A 22970-nucleotide genomic window follows, 5' to 3' on the forward strand; every position below is an offset into this window, starting at 1 on the left:
ATTCCCCTAGGAACGAAGAAGACCAGATGAAACAGAGATACCCACAACTCTCTCCTAGTTGCGAGGGTCGTCCAAGATGAGAATTTCGGGACGAAATTCCCTTTAACGGGGGGATGATGTCACAACTAGCAATTTTGAATCAGGATTGTATTCATACACAAACACTCTCTCTATGTAACTTGGTTGAAATGGATTATAATAAGTCAAATATGAACATATTTTTAATGCACCTATAGGCAAAACATTAGAGACAAATTAGCAACACATAGTAAAGCGTCATGATAAATCAAAAAGGACCAAAACATAAGCTTTGTGGTATTACATTTAGGTGTTCGGCCATGGATACCCCATGACCGAACACACCTTAAGAATAAGTGTAATGGGCCTTTTTCAAGACCGAACACACCTTGGAATGGGTCTCACCAAGACCGAATTCCCATTTAGAAGCCACTAAGTACCGAATTCCCCTTAAGGATGAGATGAATTCGGTCAAGCAAAAGAAATTCAAGTGTGTTCGGCCAAATTAAAGTAGTTTCAGTGGTATATTATTTTCTTTTTGATTATTGTACGACGAAGATTTACTTGGGGAAATGAATTCAACTTTACAACATTTTGACCAGTACATTCCATGCAACTCTCCCAATTACCTATCAAATATCTATGCCCTTTTTCCTTTCCTTTTAAAACCACGACTGAAAACCTTTATTCATTCATCAGTAAATCAATTCCTTCACCCATTTCCCTGTAAACACTCCATCTTTGTGTTTCAAAAACTCTCTCAAGTGCAAGAGCCAAGTCCTTCAAATATCTCCAACATCTAAGTGGTCCTAGAAAAGCTGATAAGACATTTCAAAATCCCTTAGTGTTTTTACACCTTACTATGTAAATTTACTGCTCTTTACACACAAAAATTCGTGTGTAATCTTCTTAGGGAGTTAGAAGTTTCAAGGTGTTCTTCAAGAATATCTTAGTGTTAAACTCACAAACTCTTCACAACACTTCCAATCCTCCACAAAAACAACCAAGGTGAGCTTCATAACCCCATATTTTCAACCTTCTTTTTCTATGTTTTAGGGGGGGGGGGGGATACAAGTCAAACATTGTTTATTCCACAAATAACTACAAGTTTTTCATCTTTATGTTAAGAATAAATTATTATTTGTACAAGTTATGGTATACTCTAGTTTTGGTATAAATATTGTGATATATGTGTGTGTGTGTATATATATATATATATATATATATATATATATATATATATATATATATATATATCAGCAAAACTAACATGATCAATGTTATAAAATCATATGAAAAATTAAGATCTATAAACTACATGGCTTTTGGGAACCTTTATTAAAAGATAGCTTTACTAGTAAACTGGGTACATTATAGTCATTTACTAATCTAGTGAGTTTTAATACCTAAATACCATGTTTTGAATTCATATTTTTCATGCTGGAACACACCTTTATATGTATATAAAAGAGTATAAATAATTCCAAACCAACAAGATAAACTATAATCGGTATAGTTTGGAAGTCGCGACCAACACTTTTCAAAGACATGTTTAATCATTTAAAGGTATAACTATCCTGTTTTTACAAGAAAAGGAGTCATAATTCACGTAAATATGTTAATTCTCTTGTGAGACACCTTTAGTGGTACCTACCTAGCGTACGCGCTAAGTCCTGTTATTTATAACCAGAGTCTCCTGGAGGGAGAGTGGGGTACTTGTGTATAGATCTATACGGGGTTGACACCCCCACACCTGAGCTGTTCGCTACAACTAGACTAGGCCAATCTAGGGTGACAAATATCTTAAGACACCGACGCCTGAAAAACGTCAAGCCAGGCGTTTAGGTCATTAGTATGGTTGTAACGACTCACATAGGGATAAGCAAAAATGATTTTTGGGTTTACGGGAAACTTACTTCATTAGTTTTATTGAAAGAAATGAAACTATAAGCTATTTTCTATATGACATTTACCTCCATCGTGGTCTTAGGGTTAAAGACCACAATTTATCTTTAAGGAAAATACTATATATTTCTCTAGAACTATATGTTATTACTTTACAAGGAAAGGATACCAAGGAACTACTTTCACTTTCAGCTCATATTTATGAAAATATTGGATTTTCTGAAACACACTCTTTACAAGTATAATAAAAGAAACAAAGGATTTGCATGCATATATTCACGGTTTTAGAACGAGACTGCAAACCTTCTTTTATTTATAGAAAATACCGTATTTTCTGAAAGTACTACGAGAACTATTCTAAACAAGTGTAAAACTATTTCGTACAAAAATGCATATGAACTCACCAACTTTTAGTTGACGCTTTTCAAACAACTTGTATTCTCAGGGATCTAGCAGGCAGGTAGTCTACCCTTCTTGAGGGCCAGCATCATCATTTTATGTTTTTCCTACCTTTCAATTATTTGTATTCAACTTTTGAACAATCGCGTTTGTAAACAATGTAATACTCGAGATCTAAATGTATGAATGTTTGTGTTGCTATGTTTCATTACTATTCAATTGTTATGACACTGTACATGAAGTCACTCCATCCGCCCCCAGACGTTTCCGCCGTTCTGGTTTGGGGTTGTGACATCATCTTCTGATGGGTTTTACATGCAATAACACAGATAAATCCTTAACACTTAAGGGTACATGCAACCTATTATATATATATATATATATATATATATATATATGTCATAACATTATTGAAGTAACATTCTATTGAACAACAAGAAACCTATGAAGCACATACCTTTTTTATTGGTGTAGTAAACAATCAAGAATCCTTTCTTCTTTGATTTGGAAGCTAGCACCACAAATGTCGTGCCTCTAATGGTTCATACCCAAACCCTAACAACCAAGGAAACTTGAAGAGAGAGAGTAGAGGGAGGTATTTTTGGAATTCCTCTTAGGAATAATGAGTTGGCCGGAAATATGTAGTGTGAAGGTCTATTTATAGCTGATATGAAAACCCTAGATAACCCTTACTTGATTAGATTAATAATATATTAAATCAGGTAATTATCTGGTTTTGTAATTATCTCCAAGGGATATTCTAGAAATCATAGAGCCGCTCCAAAACCGTCCACCCTTCATGGGGAAGGTTCTGGAAACCTTTTGTTTAACTATTGAATAACTACAGCTTAGGTCCTCGCACTTTTAATTAATTTAATTAATCCCAAAATTAATTATAATTAATTTATGATTAATTCTTAATTAAATAACACTATTTCTAATTAATATATTGTTCTCATAATATATTAACAAATCATTTATTGATTTCTAATTAATTTATTAATCATATAATAAATTAATAAATTAGTCTCTCTCTTTCTCTCTCTAAAATTTATCCTCTTTATTTACTAGGTTTGAGGGCAACCCAAAAGAACTTTGTTGAAAATTCAAGTATATATCAATTTAGTTATTAGCTTAGACACCCAATCCAACATGTTCTACATCATAGTTGGTATCCTCCTGCTCCCCCTCTTCTTGGGCACACAATTTAGTCAAGAATTCATTGTTACATGTCCTATTCATAGTAACTGTTTCCTCATTAAAATCCACTGTCACATCATAAAGGATACCTATGTCATCATCCCCACCACTAATGCAAGAATCAAGCTCATCATCTCTTCCTTCTAACTCAAACATATCATCTATTCCATGACTAATATGGTCCACATAAAGGGATATTTGACCATTAGTTCCATATGCATCAAAGATGAAACCTACATATTCCATCTCAGTCAAGATAGGCATAAGGCCACTCAAAAGAGGAGCACATGGCTCATAGTAGTATAGCTTCTTACAATCTAATTGCACGAAACATTCGAGAAAAGTAATACATTCTGAGTGTGTCATACCAGAAATATCATGATCTGTGAAGGTGAATTTCATTCCGTGAGTGTAAGATAAAGGACGGCGAATAAACACCCCCTTAAAGTTCAGTTCCACTATCAGAAATATCGTATTGGGGTTTGAGGTTGACATAAATTCTTCTTCCTCCTACTTCACTTCGTTCTGTGGAGGACTTGTAAACCCTAGCTCTGGTTGAAGGTTTTGGAGTATTCCTAATGTTGACTAACAGATGAACTTAAGTCCCTCTCAATTCGCCTCATTTAAGTTGATAAATTCGTGGAATTGCCATCGTGGCCGGCGATTTTCTTTTTATTCGCTTTTCTAATTTACACATAAGCAAAGGTAATTTAAAAGGTAATTTGAAAGTTAGGGGACTAGTTGCGCAAAAAAAATAAAATAATAACTTGAGTGACCAATCCAAAACAATGCCAAAATTAGTTGTGCTACAGTGTCAATTTCCTTTAAACAACTTAAAGGATTTCCCCATAATATCTATGAATAGTTGCTCATAGAAAATCCAAATAAGGCTTAGCTAATGGTATTACCACATAGTCAACTTGAACAATTAGAACTTGACCCGATTATAATTGCGGACCAAAGAATTATACAATTAAATAAATCTACCCAAAAAATATTATATATATATATATATATATATATATATATATATATATATAATTTAAATTTTTATTTCAAGTTATTATGTTTAAATTTTATTTATTTCATAATTTTTTAAGTTTGGCATGTTATTTTATTTAGATTTTTATTTCCAGTTATTATGACCATTAAATTCATTGCCAACAATAATACAAATTTTTTGCGTAAAAATTATGTGAAAAATAATGTAAATACTGATTCAGTGAACTTTTAAACCAAAAATAATGTAAATACCATAATTTATATTTTACACCAAAAAGAACTTTTAAAGTTTTCTTTTATTATATTTCCTACATTTTTATAAATAACCATCCAGTGATGATGTCCATGCTCCGCATGGGTCGGGAAGGTTGATTTACGTTTTCTAAACAGAGTGGTTATGTTTACATAGCATCATACATTCATTTCTTATTATTACTTACAAAGGACTATGCCCTAATAAAAAAAAACTTTGAAATTTATAGAAACTTTAACATTATGAAAAAATCTAACTACCTTGGAACATTTGTATAGAATTGTTGAGTACAAAAAAATCTTTCAACAATTGAAATATTCTGAGAAGCCTGGATTGGAACAGGGGTAAAGACGTCCAAAAGAGAGAAAACCCACCAAAATTGGGTGTAGAGTATCCCAACCTTTAATCATATTTCTTGATTGATCATTTGAAGAAGGCAACCTCTGTTCATCTTTTCTTCTCCTCCATCCTCGATAACAATAGAACTTTAAAAATAAATTAGATTATTCAAAATTTCAACTGCTTTTGAATATAATACCAAAAAAAATAAGAATTGTACATATAAATAAAATGGAATTTGAAAACCGTTTAACCATGTAATAGTATGTTAATGAAGGTCTTTTTTCTGGCACTTGTTCCATACTCATGTGGAATCTATCATTCTTTTGAATAAGTCAAATCTCCCTATTTAATATTCTACTCCAAAATAGGTAGTTTGATCACTTAAGTATAACAAAAATAAGTCTATAATTTACCATTTGTTAATTAGTGTCTGCGAATCGAAATTCAAAAGTTCACCAAATTAAGATAAAAAAGTTGTATAAAAAAATTTAAATGGACGGTTAAAACGGTAATTTTTAATTGAGCACAGATTATAAGATTTGATTGACACCTCCGTTTACATATTTAACATATTTTAACTCTTTGTTTGAATCCACAGACTCATTTCTTGAAATTAAAGAAAATGAAGCACATTAAATACTGTTATGTAAAGTTAACAATTTATAAAATTATAAAGTAATGTAGTAGTAGTTGGATATGAAGTTTTTGGAAACTCTTTTGTTTTTTTCCCCGGAAGAATCTTTAGCAGCATCATTCGATAAAATCCTTCTTTGAAAGTTTGCAACTTTGCAATATTTAATCAAAACCTAAACATAACAACACTTTTAACCAATAAATACTTAGATTTTCATTCTCAAACGATATGATGGAAGGGTTTGGTTGTATTACACGAAACTGTACATTTTTAGCATCTCAGTATTTGTATCATATATTTTTAATCACTTAAATGTTTGTTTTGAACAATTCAAAGTATTATAAAGATTATTTTGAGGTTCAAAATCCCAAAACCCCCAAAAAAAAATGAAGACTTTACTTCATAACAAGAGTCGTAATTTCAATAGTCATCCAGTTTGACAAAATTAGAAGTTTTTACCTTTTAAATTTCATTAATCGTTGATGCAAGGCCTCCCAATACCCACCTGCGATTAGACAGGAAGATACCATTTGAGTTGTACGTGTTTGGTTCACATGCTCTGATGGAATTAGAATTCGAAATTCCATTCGTAGGTGTGCTTGATTGCAAAAAAAGGGGGAAATGAAATTGAATCATCGACATGGTATAACATATCTGAGGCCAATTTGCAATGCTTGGGAAAGTTTATGACAAAGTTAACATATTCAACCAACCTAACCATTTATAGGGTTTAAGGAATACCTTCAAAATTATATCAATAGTAGAAATTGAACCCAAATCCGACCAATCGAATAACAAAGTTGAAAGAGTTCAGCACAATAAAACCCAATTCGCGTCTGCAACTAACCCTAACCACCACCAGTGGCGTAACTAACCCTAACCACCACCAATGGCAGACGCAGAACGTTTTAGTAGGGGTGATACTAAAAAAAATTCTGAAAAAATCTATATTAGTAGTGGCACTCGTATTTTAAGCCTGTGCACCTAATAGAAAAAACATAAAAAAAAATTACACTACGTACCGGAATCAGAGCAGTGGCCCGGGACCCCCGGGCTCCACTAAGGTCTGCCACTGACCACCACATCCATCAACGACGCTGGAATTTAACCATATCTTCAGTGACATAGGAAGAGCGAGACAGGAGAGATTAGGTTTTTTTTAGTGGGAGACAGAGAGAGGGAGAGCGATGGTGTTCAATTTACCGGATTAAAAAGAAGCGGTGGGTATCGTTTGGCGGAGGGGCAGAATGGGACGAGGACAGTGCTGGAGGTGGGTGTTGTAGAATGTAGAAGAGATGTTGTAGAGGGACGAAAGATGAATTTCAAATGGTATAGGCATTTTCAATGGCCTCAAACATCTACCAGGTGGGAAGCTGTGGAGAGCAGCTAGGTGCAGAACAACTATTGGAAGAGAAGAACGGTGAAGACACTAATCATCCTAAATGAACACCAAAAAGGCATGTGACCAGTTGAAGGATCATGATTAGAAAGGAAAAAGACAACACATCATCTAATTAGAAGCCTCGAAACCATCCAGCCAAAGAAAAATGGTTTGCCTTGGGTCGGATACTGTAGATAAGCATGTTGGATTTTATTGTATATATAATTTTTCAATTTGTTAGGTTCTTACACTATTGTCTTAAATTTTTTTATTAAAAAAAATTTAAGAATTACATTATATATATATATATATATATATATATATATATATATATATATATATATATATATATATATATATATAGGTTCTTACATTTTTGTCTTAAATTTTTTTTTAAAATAAAATTTAAGGAATTAAACTATTAAATAAATATATATCCAAACATATATATATATATATATATATATATATATATATATATATATATATATATATATATATATATATATATATATATATATATAGTTTGGCTTGTATACTTATTTAGATTTTTATTTCCATTTAGTATAACCATTAAATTCAAAGCCAACAATAATACAATATTTTTTACACGAAAAAAAAGTTTTAAGAATTTATTTTACTACATTTCTTAGATTTTTTAAAAATAATTTTTCAATTTGTTAGCTTTTTACATTTTTATATTATATTGTTAAAAAAAGAAACTAAAAGAATTATACTATTAAATAAATATATTGAAACAAAACTATATATATATATATATATATATATATATATATATATATATATATATATATATATATATATATATATATATATTAATATGGTTGCTTGTTGCATCTATCGGTTAGGGAGACAAATATATATATATATATATATATATATATATATATATATATATATATATATATACACACTGATTTCCTCATGTTCATTGAAACTTAGGGAGACAAAGATATATATATATATATATATATATATATATATATATATATATATATATATATATATATATATATATATATATATATATATATATCTTTGTCTCCCTAAGTTTCAATGAACATGAGGAAATCAGATAATAGATTCTGATTACATACTCACTCTTGATAGATAACCCCATACACAAATTGGTATCATGTGTGTGTATATATATATATATATATATATATATATATATATATATATATATATATATATATATATATATATATATATATATAACAAGAAAACCTACAATTATATCCTAAAATACAGGATAGATAAACATGGAAATGCAATTCCATACAAAATGGGAGTTTTATGTTATGGTAATCCATACTTTTAGTAATCCTTCAAACATAAGGATGTTTCCTTCATTCTTTAGTGGTTGAACAAATATGGATCTTCATGAATTTCCCGATGTCATCCGGGGTTAGCTGTTGAACCTTTTCCATCAATTTCCCAAGAGTAGTCCTCGATTCCTGATATAAACCACTCTTGTTCTTAGAAACAACATACATTATCTCCTTACATTCGAAGTATCCATACTTAGTGAATTATGAAGCATGAATTAACTACGAATTAATGTCAAGAGCACCTTCTCTAGTGATATGAATAGTCAGCACCCTATTGTTTTGGAATTTGAAAATCTAACTTTCAAAATCTTCTTAGTACGAATTCTTCTGTAAGAAACATCACCATATCTATGCTCATGTGTTTTCTTAGTTGTCTGAGCCAGCTTCTCCCTTATATTCATTACCTGAAGGATATTTTTCTGGATTTCATGTTGTTGTAGCAATATGTGAGGAATGATATCATCCTGCAAGACATCCTCATTTTGCTTCAGATCCATGTCATTCATTGTTATGATGTTTTGATCTTTGAAAAAAATAGAAGCTTCCTCAATAGAACATCCAAGTTTTGCAGCCATAACAGGAATATCATTTAGTAGCCCATTATCATCCTCTTTAGGATTTTTGGAGGAAGAGGGTCCTAAAGGATCAAGAGAAGATATCTTCCTCAGAAGAGAACAAATATGAGTACCATCATCAGAACTTGAAGAGTCTTTAGTGGAAGTTTTGTTCTCCGCAAGAGGAATAACATTTAAGGGAATAGCAGCAACAGGTTCGTTTCGGAAATCTAACTCATACATGGTTAGTTCCTCGTTACTGTGAGCTTTATTGTTATAAGCATCATCACATCTTCATAGAACCCCCTTCTCGACATGTGGCTCCCCTTGAGCTTGATGCCCCACCTCAGAAGAGGGTCTTCTATGAGGTTTTTAACTCTCCCCTTTATTAACAATAACATTCCAATAAATTTATAAAGGAAGAGGGTGGGAAAAACATTACCCATAGTAGGAATGGATTCATTTTGAACAACTACATGTTTTGACTCTAGCTGAGTGGTTGTAATGGCATGAAATCCTAGGATAGGAAGAGTGTATGTAGCAGCAACTGATGTATCATTCGTGAAAGCTGATGGACCAGGGCCTGGAGGTCTTGAACTAGGGGTGTAATTGGTACGGTGCCAATTCGTTTTTCCTTTAACCGTGTACCGTGCCAACTATAATTGGTATAAAAAAATTTCTACCGGTACCGTACCAAATATACTTGGTACCAATATATTTGGCTACCAACAAGTTTGGTTGGTACAAATTGGTAATGGTATATCCCGACTTCTTTTAATTTTCTATTGTAACATTTTAACATAAGCAAATACATCCGATAATTTTGACGTTTAGTGAAGAAATTAGTTACACATTTCTTTTAATTTACAAAAGAATTCTAATGAAATAATGTTAAAATAATGTTTTAATTTTGTGCTTTAATGTGGTAATAAATATTGACTAATGCGACCAAATAACTTATATAATGTTCTTAATATTGTAAACACTAAACACAATTAACGATTGCGCTTATATATATATATATATATATATATATATATATATATATATGAATTGGTTGGTACGGTATTATCATGGTATTTAAACTTTTGTACCATTACCGTACCAAGATTGCTCAATTGGTCTGGTCCTACCAACCAAACATGATGGCTACCAACTATACTGGCTACCAACTTTCTTGGTTTGGTTGGTAGCATGTTGGTTGGTTTTCCGTGGTACAATTTTGACAGCCCTATCTTGAACCATGGAGAGAAGATGAAACCGTAGATGGAGACAACAAGGACATGATAATAGCTAATTCACTGTCAATATGACCAACCCGAAGGGATAAAGCATCAATTGATCTTGTAACAGTGCAAGACATAGATATGATAGCTTCCACGATCTGAGTAAGAGTAATAGGAGGGACACTTTTTTGGAGTTTCCTAAGATCTTAACACCAGTTCTTAAGTAGAAGTGACATGTTTAGTGTCCCTTGATTAATCTTCAGTAGAGTCTGGAATAATGGTGTTAGCATGGAATTTAGATGTAGGAGATGGAGATCTTCGGGCAGGAGATGGAGATTTGTGATCAGGAGTAGGAGATCTTTGATGTTGTGCCACTTGATCAATGTGTATATCTTCTAGATTTTGATTTCCAAATTCATTTCCCTCAAGGAATAGATTTTCTTCTTGATTTAGACGTTGGTTCTAATAGACCTGGATTGGTGTCATTTAAGATATGAAATATAGTGTTCCTGTTGATCTGTAGAGGAACAAACATAGAAGCATTATCAGTTGCATCAGGGACAGTAGTGGGCAAGGATTGATTGACTTTAACATTGGAAGATTCGTTCGAACCTTAGTCCATATTTTCATTATGGTGATCATCATCATCATCATCATCAATTAGCTGTAAAGGTTATTTGATCCATATTCTCATGGCATGAGTGACAGGAAGATCAGTTGGTGAACCGGGAGCTTCAATTGTTTTCTAAGTAAAATGCTTTGGTTGAACAAGGGTGCCTCCAAGTTCAACACATGTAGCCTAACCCATAAACTGTTCCATAGCCAAAGATAAGAATCGTAGAAAGGTAACATTTGAATGTCTTGATGGAGCTTTTCGCATGACAGAGATTATTTGATCGAAGAAAATTTATGTAAAGTCAGTATTGCAATTGCAAAGCAAAATGTTCATCTCCTGAAGGGTGAATTGATCTCATCCACAAGTTTTGTGACACAAAAACATGGTGATTATGCCAGTAAGATACAGGGAAAAGGCGTACATGCTCCTTTGATGAGATTAGGTCGGGGACCTTGTTTATTGAAGCTGTACCCAACTGCTAGTAAGATTGCATGAAGATCTTGATTTGTTTGAAGTGGAAAAAATCATTGAGGACTGGAAGATTAAAAGCAACTCTAAAGTGATCAATGTTGATAGTCATGTTAATCCTTTCTTTAGTGATGTTGTCGGTGATTGGGTGATCATCTTCATCAAACAATTTATAGTGTACCAAAAATCACACAATGCTTTAGCTTAAATTTCGATAGACTCTCAAGTGAGAGAAGTAGAAAGAGGAATTTATTGGTGATTAGAGTATTTGATAGTAACAAGTAATGCATGGGAATTGAAGGCAAATCCTAAATCAAACTCAGGAAGATGGGTGAAAGCAATGACCATGTTGTATAGTGGTTCTTTGAGAGAGAGAGAGAGAGAGAGAGAGAGAGAGAGGGTTTTGAAACTTTGGTAAAGAAATTTTAACTATTTAAAATCATCTTTTTCATAAAATAATGCAATTTCAACCAATAAAAATACCTTAAAAACTATATAGGGTGTCTAAATGATAAAATGGGGTGTCTTTTTATCCAACCCCTAATATATATGATGGGTGGTTTAGGATTCCGAGAAGATAAATGTTATCTCATCCGTTGATAACATTTAGTCGTCAAGGTGAGTAAATATCTCCTTATTTGTCGCGACAGCTGTTAGAATTTCGAAAAGGCAATTTTGTCAAGGAATGAACATTAGTGGATAATGATCCATCATTAGGAGTTCAACATTAAAATAACCACAAATATTTGGAGCTACTTTAATAGTGGATACACTATTCATACCATTGAATCTTGTCATGGGATAGTAAGAGATCTTGTGTTTCAGTCGTCAATTCCTTTTGGTACAGAAGTAAGGTTTGTTGGAAGTCATACCTCAGTCTATGGTGATAATAGAAGAGGTAAAGGACTTCATGTGCCATTTTAGTCTCACATAACCTATGTTTTTAATTGAAGATCATTGTAAAAGTTACAATCTAGAACACAAGTTCTCCATCAATTCATTGAAGGTACATTAGAGAATAAATTTGTTTGCTATCACATCTCAATGTATGGTAATAATAGGTCAAGGATTCCAAGTGCTATTGGGGATTATATCCTATCTATGTAAATAACAGATAAGCTTAAGGATACTAAGTTTCATTCTTGAACAAAAGGTTCAACGATAATTCATAAAGGTACAATCATGAGATAATATTCAACCGTTAGGGGATGATCCACTGAGGATGATCCATCGATGCTCTAATTCTGATGATATTTAACAACAATTAATATAACTATAGTGAAAGGTTTCTTAAAACTTAAAGAGATAATGACTAGTCCTTTTATTTGCAAAGAAATTTTTTTCCTTGAGATATGATTTTATCCTTTTAAGGTTACGTTTCAAGAAGCGGGATGTTGGGCCTTTGAGTATTTAAAATAGAACCTTTTGACAACAAGAGAGGCATATCATGAGGCATAAATTGAAGAAAAACAAAAATTCAGATAGAATACGAAGTTGGTGATCGTGTAAAGGTGGTGAGTCAGGATTTGAGCTTCAGGGGTTCATACTTTTCAGCACAAGTGGCGGTGAAGTCTCAAAGAAGGTGTAGAGTTCGATTTAAAACACTAATATATGAGGGTGGAAGTCTATTGGAAGAGGTTATATCAGTGAAGAAGCTTCACCCCTACCCTCCAACATTGATAGTGAATTTGGTTAATGTTGATGTGGTGGAAGCTTGGCATAATGAGGGTTGGTGGCTGGGAAGATACATACGGAAGTTGCAAGATCACTACATTCTATTATTTAAAGAATGGGATAAGTATCTTGCTTATTCGAGAGAAAGTGTGAGTATTCATCAAGAGTGGAGTTGAAATTCCCAAACCTTTTTTCGATTCGTAGATTGAATACAAACAAGAAAGAACAATAAAGAACAATGAATAACACAGAAGTATCACAAAATTGTCTTTCACCAAGAAAGGGTTTCTTTTCACCAAGAAAACAGGTTGTCACAAAGACGTAAATGAAACCAAGATGTTCAAAAGACAGTCTTAGGGTTTTACCCTAATAAAGGATTATATACTAAACTATTCTAGTGAATCCGTTCAATCAAGGGATTGTATCTAATCTAAACATAAACTGATCTGGTAAATAAGGAATGGATCAGATCAGATCTTCTCTAGATTTGAATATGAGCACTAACACATCAGAAGCTGATTAGAGCATCAGATTCAGAGAGTCACGCTGATCAGGGCATTAGCTTCAGCGTCAGCGTCTGGAGATTAGCTTTAGCTTTAGCTTTAGAGTTAACTTCAACTTCAGTAGATAGTACCATCAACGAGTGTCATCAGCATGTCACCTGATCAGTGTGTCGTCAATGTATAACCATAAGCATCTGGATACACTAATCAATCTTCAGTAGATGGTGTTTTCATGTATTTGTTTCTCATAGAGTCTTCAGGTTCTTTCAGTCATCAGAGGATGTTCTTCACTGTTCAACATATGAATTTCCATCAGCATATCTTCAGATTAACTAAGGTCCCGTTTGATAGTTTCTGTCTGGGAAAGTGCTGTCTGGTAAAGTGTTGTCTGGGAAAGTTTTCTGACTGGGAAAGAAACCATGTTGTTTGATTGTACATCTGATTGACTGTGCTGAATGATGAAAAAAATTAATAATTCAATAAAAAATAAATTTAAAAAAAGTTATCTAAAAAAATTAATAATCCAATAAAGAAAAAAAGAGGCGGGGTTTGGTGTATAATTATCTTTCCAGCCCATTCAGCCAGAAAGATATGATTTTGGGGCTTTCTGGGAAAGACATATCTTACCGGGAAAGACCCCTTCTTTTGTGCAAATCAAACAGTCTTTCCGGTCCATTCAGTCAGAAAGATCTGTTTGGACCTGGAAAGATACGTATCAAACGGGGCCTAATTAACTATCTCTGACAGATCAGCTTGTCTAAGTTATACTATTCACACTTAATTAGACAATACTAACTGTCTACAATGAGCATATAAACTATAACTATGAAGTATATATTTTGCATCATCAAATCTATATAAATGAGTGACCCAACAATCTCTTCCTGTTTGATGATGTCAAAACTAAACTAATAAATAAATACAACTAAAGTAATATGTTGATTTCTGCTCCCACTTAGATTTTGAACCTTCTTCTTTCAAGAGTGTCTGCTATTCAAGGAACGATCAATTAACAATGTAGCAGAACTAAATATTTCTCCCCCCATTTTTGATAGCATCAATAGGTACTGCCTTCTGTTTGATTGATTTTTTTTATGTTTTATTTTTGTTTTTTATTTTAATTTTTTTAATTTTTTTAAGAAGACAGGAAGTAACCTGAAATAAAAAGAAAACATCAAATAAAGTTAGAGGATAAGATAGGTGTATCCCACTATTTTGAGGTTGCAATAGTAGATTATTTACACAGAATTGCAAAGTCTCATCAGCGTATGGTTTTATACGTTGAATCATTAACTTCTTTTATTAGAAGAATAAAGGGTGAGAGTGGGTAGGTGCTTGTAATACATCACGGTACATGATATAGCCATCGGCACAGATTTTTCGAATTCTCATCAGCGTCTGGCTTCGTACGTTGAATCATAAAGTTCTAAAGAAGAATATATAGTGAGAATGGATTATCTCTACCTAACAAATAATCTCTAGTTATCGACATGGACAAGCTTAACAAAAGCCTTTAGATCATTTCTTGCATTAAAGTGAGAAAGTACCTTTACAAGAAGTATTGTGATTTCTTAGCTCATGTCGTAGACAAGAGGAGCAAGAGGAGCAAGGGGAAAGAAATCCGGAAGATTTACTAGGATTGCCACCAATTTGTGAAGTGAGTTCCGAATTGACTTGATTCGAGGAACAGCTCTAGTAGCAAAATCTCCCTACTGATTAGCCTCCTCGGAAATGCAAGAACTATCTAGAAAACTCCGAAATCTTCTTGATAAGGATTTCATAAGACCAACTTTCTCATATTGGGGATCCCCAATGCTATTCGTCAAGAAAAAGGACGGAACCTTCAGGATGTGCATCAACTATCGGGAGCTAAACAAGCTAATAATCAAGAATAGATATCCGCTCTTAAGGATTGATGATCTATTCGACCAGTTGCAAGGGTCCAACTTCTACTCGAATATTTATTTAAGGTCAGGAAACCATCAAATTTGATTACAAGAGAAATACATTCCAAAAATAGCGTTCAAAACTCGTTATGGCCACTACGACTTTCTGGTTATGCCTTTCGGACTAACCAACACGCCAACTCTCTTCATGGAACTTATGAACCATGTTTGGAAACCCTACCTAGACAAATTCGTTATTGTATTTATCAATAACATAGTGATATACTCACAAACAGAAAAATGACACGGCTAACACCTACGAATCATTCTGGAGTTGCTAAGAAATGATAAATTGTATGCCAAATTCTCAAAGTGTGCATTTTGGATCAGAGAAATGCATTTTCTTGGACTGAGGTGCGCCAATTTCTAGGATTGGTGGGCTACTATCAAAGATTTATAGATAATTTCTCCAAAATAGTTAAACCCCTTACATCACTAACGCAGAAGGACACAAAGTTCAAATCGGAAGAAAAGCAAGAAATTGTGTTCGAGAAATTTAAACAAATGATGTGCAGTGTACCAATTCTTTCACTCCTAGAAGGAATCGAAGACTTTTTTATGTATTGTGACATGTCACATCAGGTCATAGTATGTGTACTTATGTAAATAGGGAAGGTCATTGCATATGCTTCATGTCAATTTAAGGTGAACGAGAATAATTACACCACCCATGATTTGGAGTTAGGAGCTGTAGTTTTCATGTTAAAGATCTGGTGACATTACGTTTGTGGCACAAAGTGTACCATACACGCCGACCACAAGAGTCTTCAGCACATCTTCAATCAAAAGAAACTCAATATGAGATAGCGAAGATGGATTGAACTACTGAATGACTACAAGTGCAAATTTTGATATCATTCAGGCAAGGCTAACGTATTAGCCGATGTGCTAAGCAGAAAGGAACGAGCCAAACCTAGACGAGTAAAAGCACTCACCTTAACAATTCAGTCAAACCTTCCTGCCCAAATACGATAAGCACAACGAAAGGCCCTTAAAATGGAAACAAGGCAGAAGAATACTTGTGAGAAATGGAGAAGCAATTTGAGTCCAAGGATGATAGAACCCTACATTTCATGGACTGAATATGGATGCCAAGGTTTGGTGATATCAGAAGTTTGGCCTTAGAGAAAGCTCACAAAACAAGGTACTCAGTTCACCCAGGATCAAACAAAATGCGCCTTGACTTAAAGAAGGGGTATTGGTGGCCAAACATGAAAGCAGAAATCGCCACCTACGCGAGCAAATGCTTGACATGTGCTAAGGTCAAGGAAGAATACCAAAAACCCTCAGTTCTACTATAGAAGCAAGAAATACCTGAGTGGAAATGGGAACAAATCGCTATGCACTTCATCACCAAGTTACCCAAGACACCTAATAGGTACGACACAATTTGGGTAGTGACTGATCGTATGACCAAGTCAACACATTTTTTGCCTATCAAAGAAATGGACAAATATGGAGAAGCTATCCAGAACTTACATTAATTAAATCTTTCGGCTACACGACATACCGAAATCTATTATCTCAGATAGAGATAGCCGATTTACATCCCGGTTCTAGCAAACAATGAAACAAGCTTTAAGAACACAACTTGACATGAGCACAACCTACCATCCACAAACCGGTGGTCAAAGTGAAATGACTATGTAAACGCTAAAGGATATGCTTAGAGCATGCGTGATAGACTTCAGAGATGCGTGGGATACTCACATACCGTTGGTCGATTTTTCCTATAATAACAACTATCTCTAACACCGAAAATTTTAAAACCAAAATTTTCATTTCAAACATAAAAATCTCATGTCATATTTCCCAAAAATCTCAAGTATCAACATTAATACAATTTATTTATCAAAAGTTGTTTATCACATAAACCAGGACCCTCCAAAATATATTTCCAAATGCGAGTGTGTGTACAATCAAGCCGGGGCCTTCCCGCGATCATCGGAAGTACCTGAAACACACAACACATAACACCGTAAGCGCGAAGCTTAGTGAGTTCTCCAAAATACCAGACACAACTCATTAGCCACTCTAGGCCATAACTCGATAAGACCCTCCGATCAATGTGTCTCAGTGGAACCCTCCGGTTCCAACTCAGTAAACTCATAGCAACAATATTCAGCAATAATCACAAGACATAATGCAGCATATAACAATGCATAGATAAACACATAAAACAGCTCAATCACGTAAAGATACCACTCTTGGTAAGTATAGTGAGAAGACTCACCTCGTAAGTAAGCTAAGTGAATGAATACTCTCGCACACGAATCACCAAGTCTAGCCTCCTCCTAATCACATAAGATAATTATATCTAATTAACTCTTTAAATTACACATTTTACTAAGTTATCCCTCTCTCTCTCTCTCTCTCTCTCTTGCAGTGGGAAAATACCAATTTACCCCTCCATGGTTTCCCAAAGACAGGGTTGACCAAACCCTAAGTCAACAGAAGTTAAACTCAAGTCAACAGTCCATGTTGACCCTACTCGTCGAGTGCACTCATGGGACTCGGCGAGTCTGCTCTCCATCCACAGAATCACTCAAAAGTCTGGCTCAACTCGCTGAGTTGCTGCACAATCAAAACCATCGGGACAACCCCATCTGACTCGTCGAGTCGGCTTCTTGACTCGGCGAGTCCATTCAGACTCATCTTTCATTCATTCGTTTTCAAAGCAGAGAACCTCCCTAAATTCTGGATCTACACTCCTAAGTCTCATCTATCACGTAAAGTCATAGGGTTTATGTTCATGCATGACATTTTGAGCTTAAAATGCCAAAACACACCCCAAAAAGGGTTTTTCACTCAAGATCACTATTATGGTTGGATAAAGCAGAGACTTTTGGACTCTAGGGACCTCACATGGTCTAGATCTGAAGTTCAACCCTCTCAATGAGCATGGAACACTCAAGGTCCTCATATTTGGGTGGAAAAACCCTAGATTCACAAATCGTGAGATCTATACAAAATAATGAGAAAGGTGCAAGCTTTATACCTTTCCCAGAAGCTTTGAAGTGAAACAACCTCAAATCTAGCAGCACCCTCTTGTCCCTTGGCTTAGAAATCTTCTCTTCTCTTCACAAAATGCACCAAACACTCACAATTAGCAAAACACTCTCTCTCTAGGCTTAAAGGTCGTTTAGGGTTTGCTCTCAACGAAGGGTAGCCGGAAATGAGGCTATAAGTACCTTTAAATAGGCCCCAAACCCGGGGATTTAGGGTTTCTCATTCCAGCGCCTACTCGGCGAGTCGGGTCTCGGACTCGTCGAGTAGGTCATTAATCCTACGTGGCACATCGCGACTCTACTCGACGAGTTGGAGCACCGAATCGTCGAGTAGCTCAAAAGATAAATAATAAATAATAACAAATAATATACCTGGAAGTCCGGATGTTACGATTCTACCCCACTAGAATCAGACTTCGCCCTCGAAGTCATGATCTGAAAATAACTCTGGATACTGCTCTCGCATCTCGGACTCCGGCTCCCACGTCAACTCGGACCCTCTCTAATGTTGCCACTGGACCTTTACTAGGGGTACCTCTTTGTTCCTCAGAACCTTCACCTTTCGATCCATGATCGCAATTGGTCTCTCAATGTAATTCAGGCTCGCATCCACCTGAATGTCTTCTAATGGTACTACCGCCGTCTCGTTGGCTACACACTTCCTTAGCTGAGACACATGGAAGGTGTTATGAATCTGGCTCAACTCCGCAGGTAGCTCCAAACGGTACGCTACCCTACCCACTCTAGCGGTCACCCGCAAAGGACCGATGTATCAGGGCCTAATCTTGCCCCGTTTCCTGAATCGGATCACCCCTTTCCAAGGGGATACCTTCAGAAGGACAAAATCTCCAACCTGAAACTCAAGCTCGGGTCGTCGCATGTCTGCGTAACTCTTCTGGCGACTCTGGGCCGTCAGTAACCTCTGCCTGACCTGCTGAATCTGCTCAGTCGTCTTGAGCACTATCTCAGTGCTACCCATCACTCGCTGCCCCACCTCTCCCCAACATATAGGAGTTCGACACCTTCACCCATAAAGGAGCTCGAAAGGAGGCATACCAATACTAGATTGGTGGCTGTTGTTGTAAGAAAACTCAGCCAAGGGCAAATATGTATCCCAACTTCCACCAAAGTCCATAACACATGCTCGAAGCATGTCCTCGAGCGTCTGAATCATCCTCTCACTATGCCCGTCTGTCTGTGGTTGGTAGGCTGTACTGAAGTGCAATCTCGTACCCAACTCCTCATGAAACTTCATCCAGAACGTGGAATTAAAGCGCACATCCTGATCTGTCACTATCGACGTCGGCACTCCATGCCGAGCTACCACCTCTCTTACATATACCTCGGCCAGTTTCTCTACAGAAGAACTCTCACTAATAGCAAGAAAGTGAGCGGTCTTCATAAACCGGTCCACAATCACCCAAATTGCATCGACACCTCGCGCGGTCCTCGGCAATTTGGTGATAAAATCCATGGAAATCTGTTCCCACTTCCACTAGGGAACCTCTAGTGGCTGCAACTTGCCATGAGGATGCCGATGCTCGACCTTAACCCGACGACATGTCAAGCACCTCTCGACTACCCAAGCCACGTCCCTCTTCATACAGGGCCACCAATAATCTCTCTTCAGGTCCAAGTACATCTTAGTGGCTCCTGGATGGATCGAGAATCTCAACCTATGTGCCTCCTCCATCAGAATACGGCGAGCTCCACCTGTATAGGGCACCCAAAGCCGCCCGTGGAAGGTCATAAGCCCACAACTGTCCGCCATAAACTCCGACACCTGCTTAATCACACGCTCTCTGTTGCGGTTTTCCGACTTCATAGCCTCCACCTGGGCCTCTCGGATGGTATCTAGAACTGGAGTCATCACTATCATCCTCATACACACATTTCGGATTGGGGCACTCTCCGCTCTGCGGCTCAAGGCATCGGCTACCACATTAGCCTTGCCTGGGTGATATAAGATCTCATAGTCGTAGTCTTTCACTACATCCTACCGTCTCCTCTGTCTCATATTAAGATTGGGCTGATCCATCAGATACTTCAGGCTTTTATGGTCCGTGTATACAGTACACCGGACACCATAAAGATAGTGGCGCCAAATCTTAAGGGTGAACACCACTGCCCCTAACTCCAAATCGTGGATGGGATACCTCGTGTCATGAGGCTTCAGCTACCTCGACGCATATACTATCACATGACCCCTCTGTATCAACACTCCACCCATCCCTGAGATGGACGCATCGCAATAGACCACAAAGTCCTCTACTCCCTCCGTAAGGGCTAACACCGGAGCTTCGCACAATCTCTGGCGAAGAGTTTCGAATGATGCCTGCTGCTCAGGCCCCCAAGCAAAAGTAACACCATTTCGGGTCAATTTGGTGAGAGGAACTGCAATCTTGGAGAAATCCCTGATAAATCTCCGATAGTAGCCGACCAATCCCAGAAAACTCCTGATCTCGGATGGGGATCTCGACACCTCCCATCGCATAACCACCTCAATCTTGGCCGGATCGACCAATATTCCATTCTGATTAACGAGATGTCCCAGGAACTGGACCTCTCGCAACCAGAAATCACACTTGGAGAATTTGGCATACAGCCTCTCCAACCTCAAAACCCCAAGAACCTCTCGCATATGCTCCTCATGCTGCTCTCTGGATCTCGAATATACTAAGATATCATCGATGAACACGATCACCAACCGGTCTAACATAGGTCTGCACACCCGATTCATGAGATCCATCAACATTGTCGGTGCGTTGGTGAGCCCGAAAGGCATCACCACAAACTTGTAATGCCCATAACGAGTCCTAAAGGCCATCTTCTGAATATCCTCTTCACGTACTCTCATCTGGTGATACCCAGATCTCAAATCAATCTTGGAAAACCAAGATGCCCCCTGCAACTGATCGAACAAATCGTCGATCCTCGGAAGTGGATAACGGTTCTTGACCGTTAGCTTGTTCAACTCCCGGTAATTAATGCACATCCGGTGTGAACCATCCTTTTTCTTGACAAAGAGGATCGGCGCCCCCACGACGAGCTACTCGGTCAAATAAATCCATTCCCCAGCAGCTCCTGAAGCTATGAGGATAATTCCTGCATCTCTGGCGGCGCAAGGTGATAAGGTGCCTTGGCGATAGGCGCCGCTCCCGGGAGCAAATCAATCCGAAACTCCACTTGCCTCTCAGGAGGCACACCAGGCAACTCCTCGGGAAAAACATCAGGAAACTCGCACACTATCGGAACCTCGGAGATAGAACTCGGCCTCTCTGAAACAATTCGCGTATCCATCACGTACGCCAAGAAACCTATGCAACCCTGCTGCAAACTCTGCCTTGCCCTGGCAGAGGAGCAGAAAGCTGACCCAGATCTGGTACCCTCGCCATACACTGTAAGCACTCCCCCACTAGGGTCTCATATAGTCACCAACTGACACTCGCAATCGATCACTGCTCCAAAACGGCTCAAGCAATCCATGCCCATAATGACATATACATCCCCCATCGCGATCGGTACCAGGTCAATCGGAAACTCGACACCAAAAATCTCCAACACACATCCTCGGAATACATCAGTAGCAAAAACCGCGTGCTCATCAGCTATAGAAACCCTCAGATGTCGACTAAACTCCTCGCGTCAGATACTGATGTGACGACTGAAAGCTAAAGACACGAAGGATTGACTCGCACCCGAATCAAATCACACTAAAGCAGGTATAGAATTCACAAGAAATGTACCTAAATATAGCACAGGATAAGTACAATAAATTTCATAATAAGAAATAAAGAAATACGTACCATCCACGACATCAGGTGTTGCGCGGACCTCCTCCGCTGTCAGCTGAAAAGCTCTCCCACGAGCCTTCGGAACCTCGGCCTTCACTGGCCGAACATCAGCAGCACGCAAAGCAGCAGGAACGGAACCCTGTGCTGATCCCTGAACAAGCTGAGGGCACTCGGCCTTCCGATGGCTGGTCTGATTGCAGTGAAAGCATAATGCAAATCCCTTGGGGCAATCCTTCGCCATATGCCCCTCTTTGCCACATTTGTAGCAAATCCCCGTCCTGCAAGATCCCTCATGACTCTTGTCGCACTTGCCACAAGTGCGGCCCTTCTGTCCTCCTGATCTCGAATCGGCGGGCTTAGACCGCTTGGATGCCGGCTGCGACTGCACCGGTCGCCGGTCTCTCCCCTGAGACTCCGCATCCTCCCTAGCCTGGGTCTCCAACTCGATTTCCCTCCTCCTGGCATTTGCCTGAAGCTCCGCAAATGTCTGATAAGATGAGTTCGCCACGAACTCTCGAATATCCTCCTAAAAATTCTCAAATAACGGCTCATGCGTGCCTGCTCAGTCGACACATGATCAGGGCAGAACAACGCCCTCTCGTGAAACATCCGAGTAATCTCAGTCACCGACTCCGTCTTCTGTCTGAGAGACAGAAACTCCTAGGCCAACCGTTCCCTCTCCACCGTGGGAA

Source organism: Lactuca virosa, chromosome 8 (assembly GCF_052849685.1).
Source record: "Lactuca virosa cultivar CGN04683 chromosome 8, Lactuca_virosa_CGN04683_v6, whole genome shotgun sequence".
NCBI classification, from domain to species: domain Eukaryota; kingdom Viridiplantae; phylum Streptophyta; class Magnoliopsida; order Asterales; family Asteraceae; genus Lactuca; species Lactuca virosa.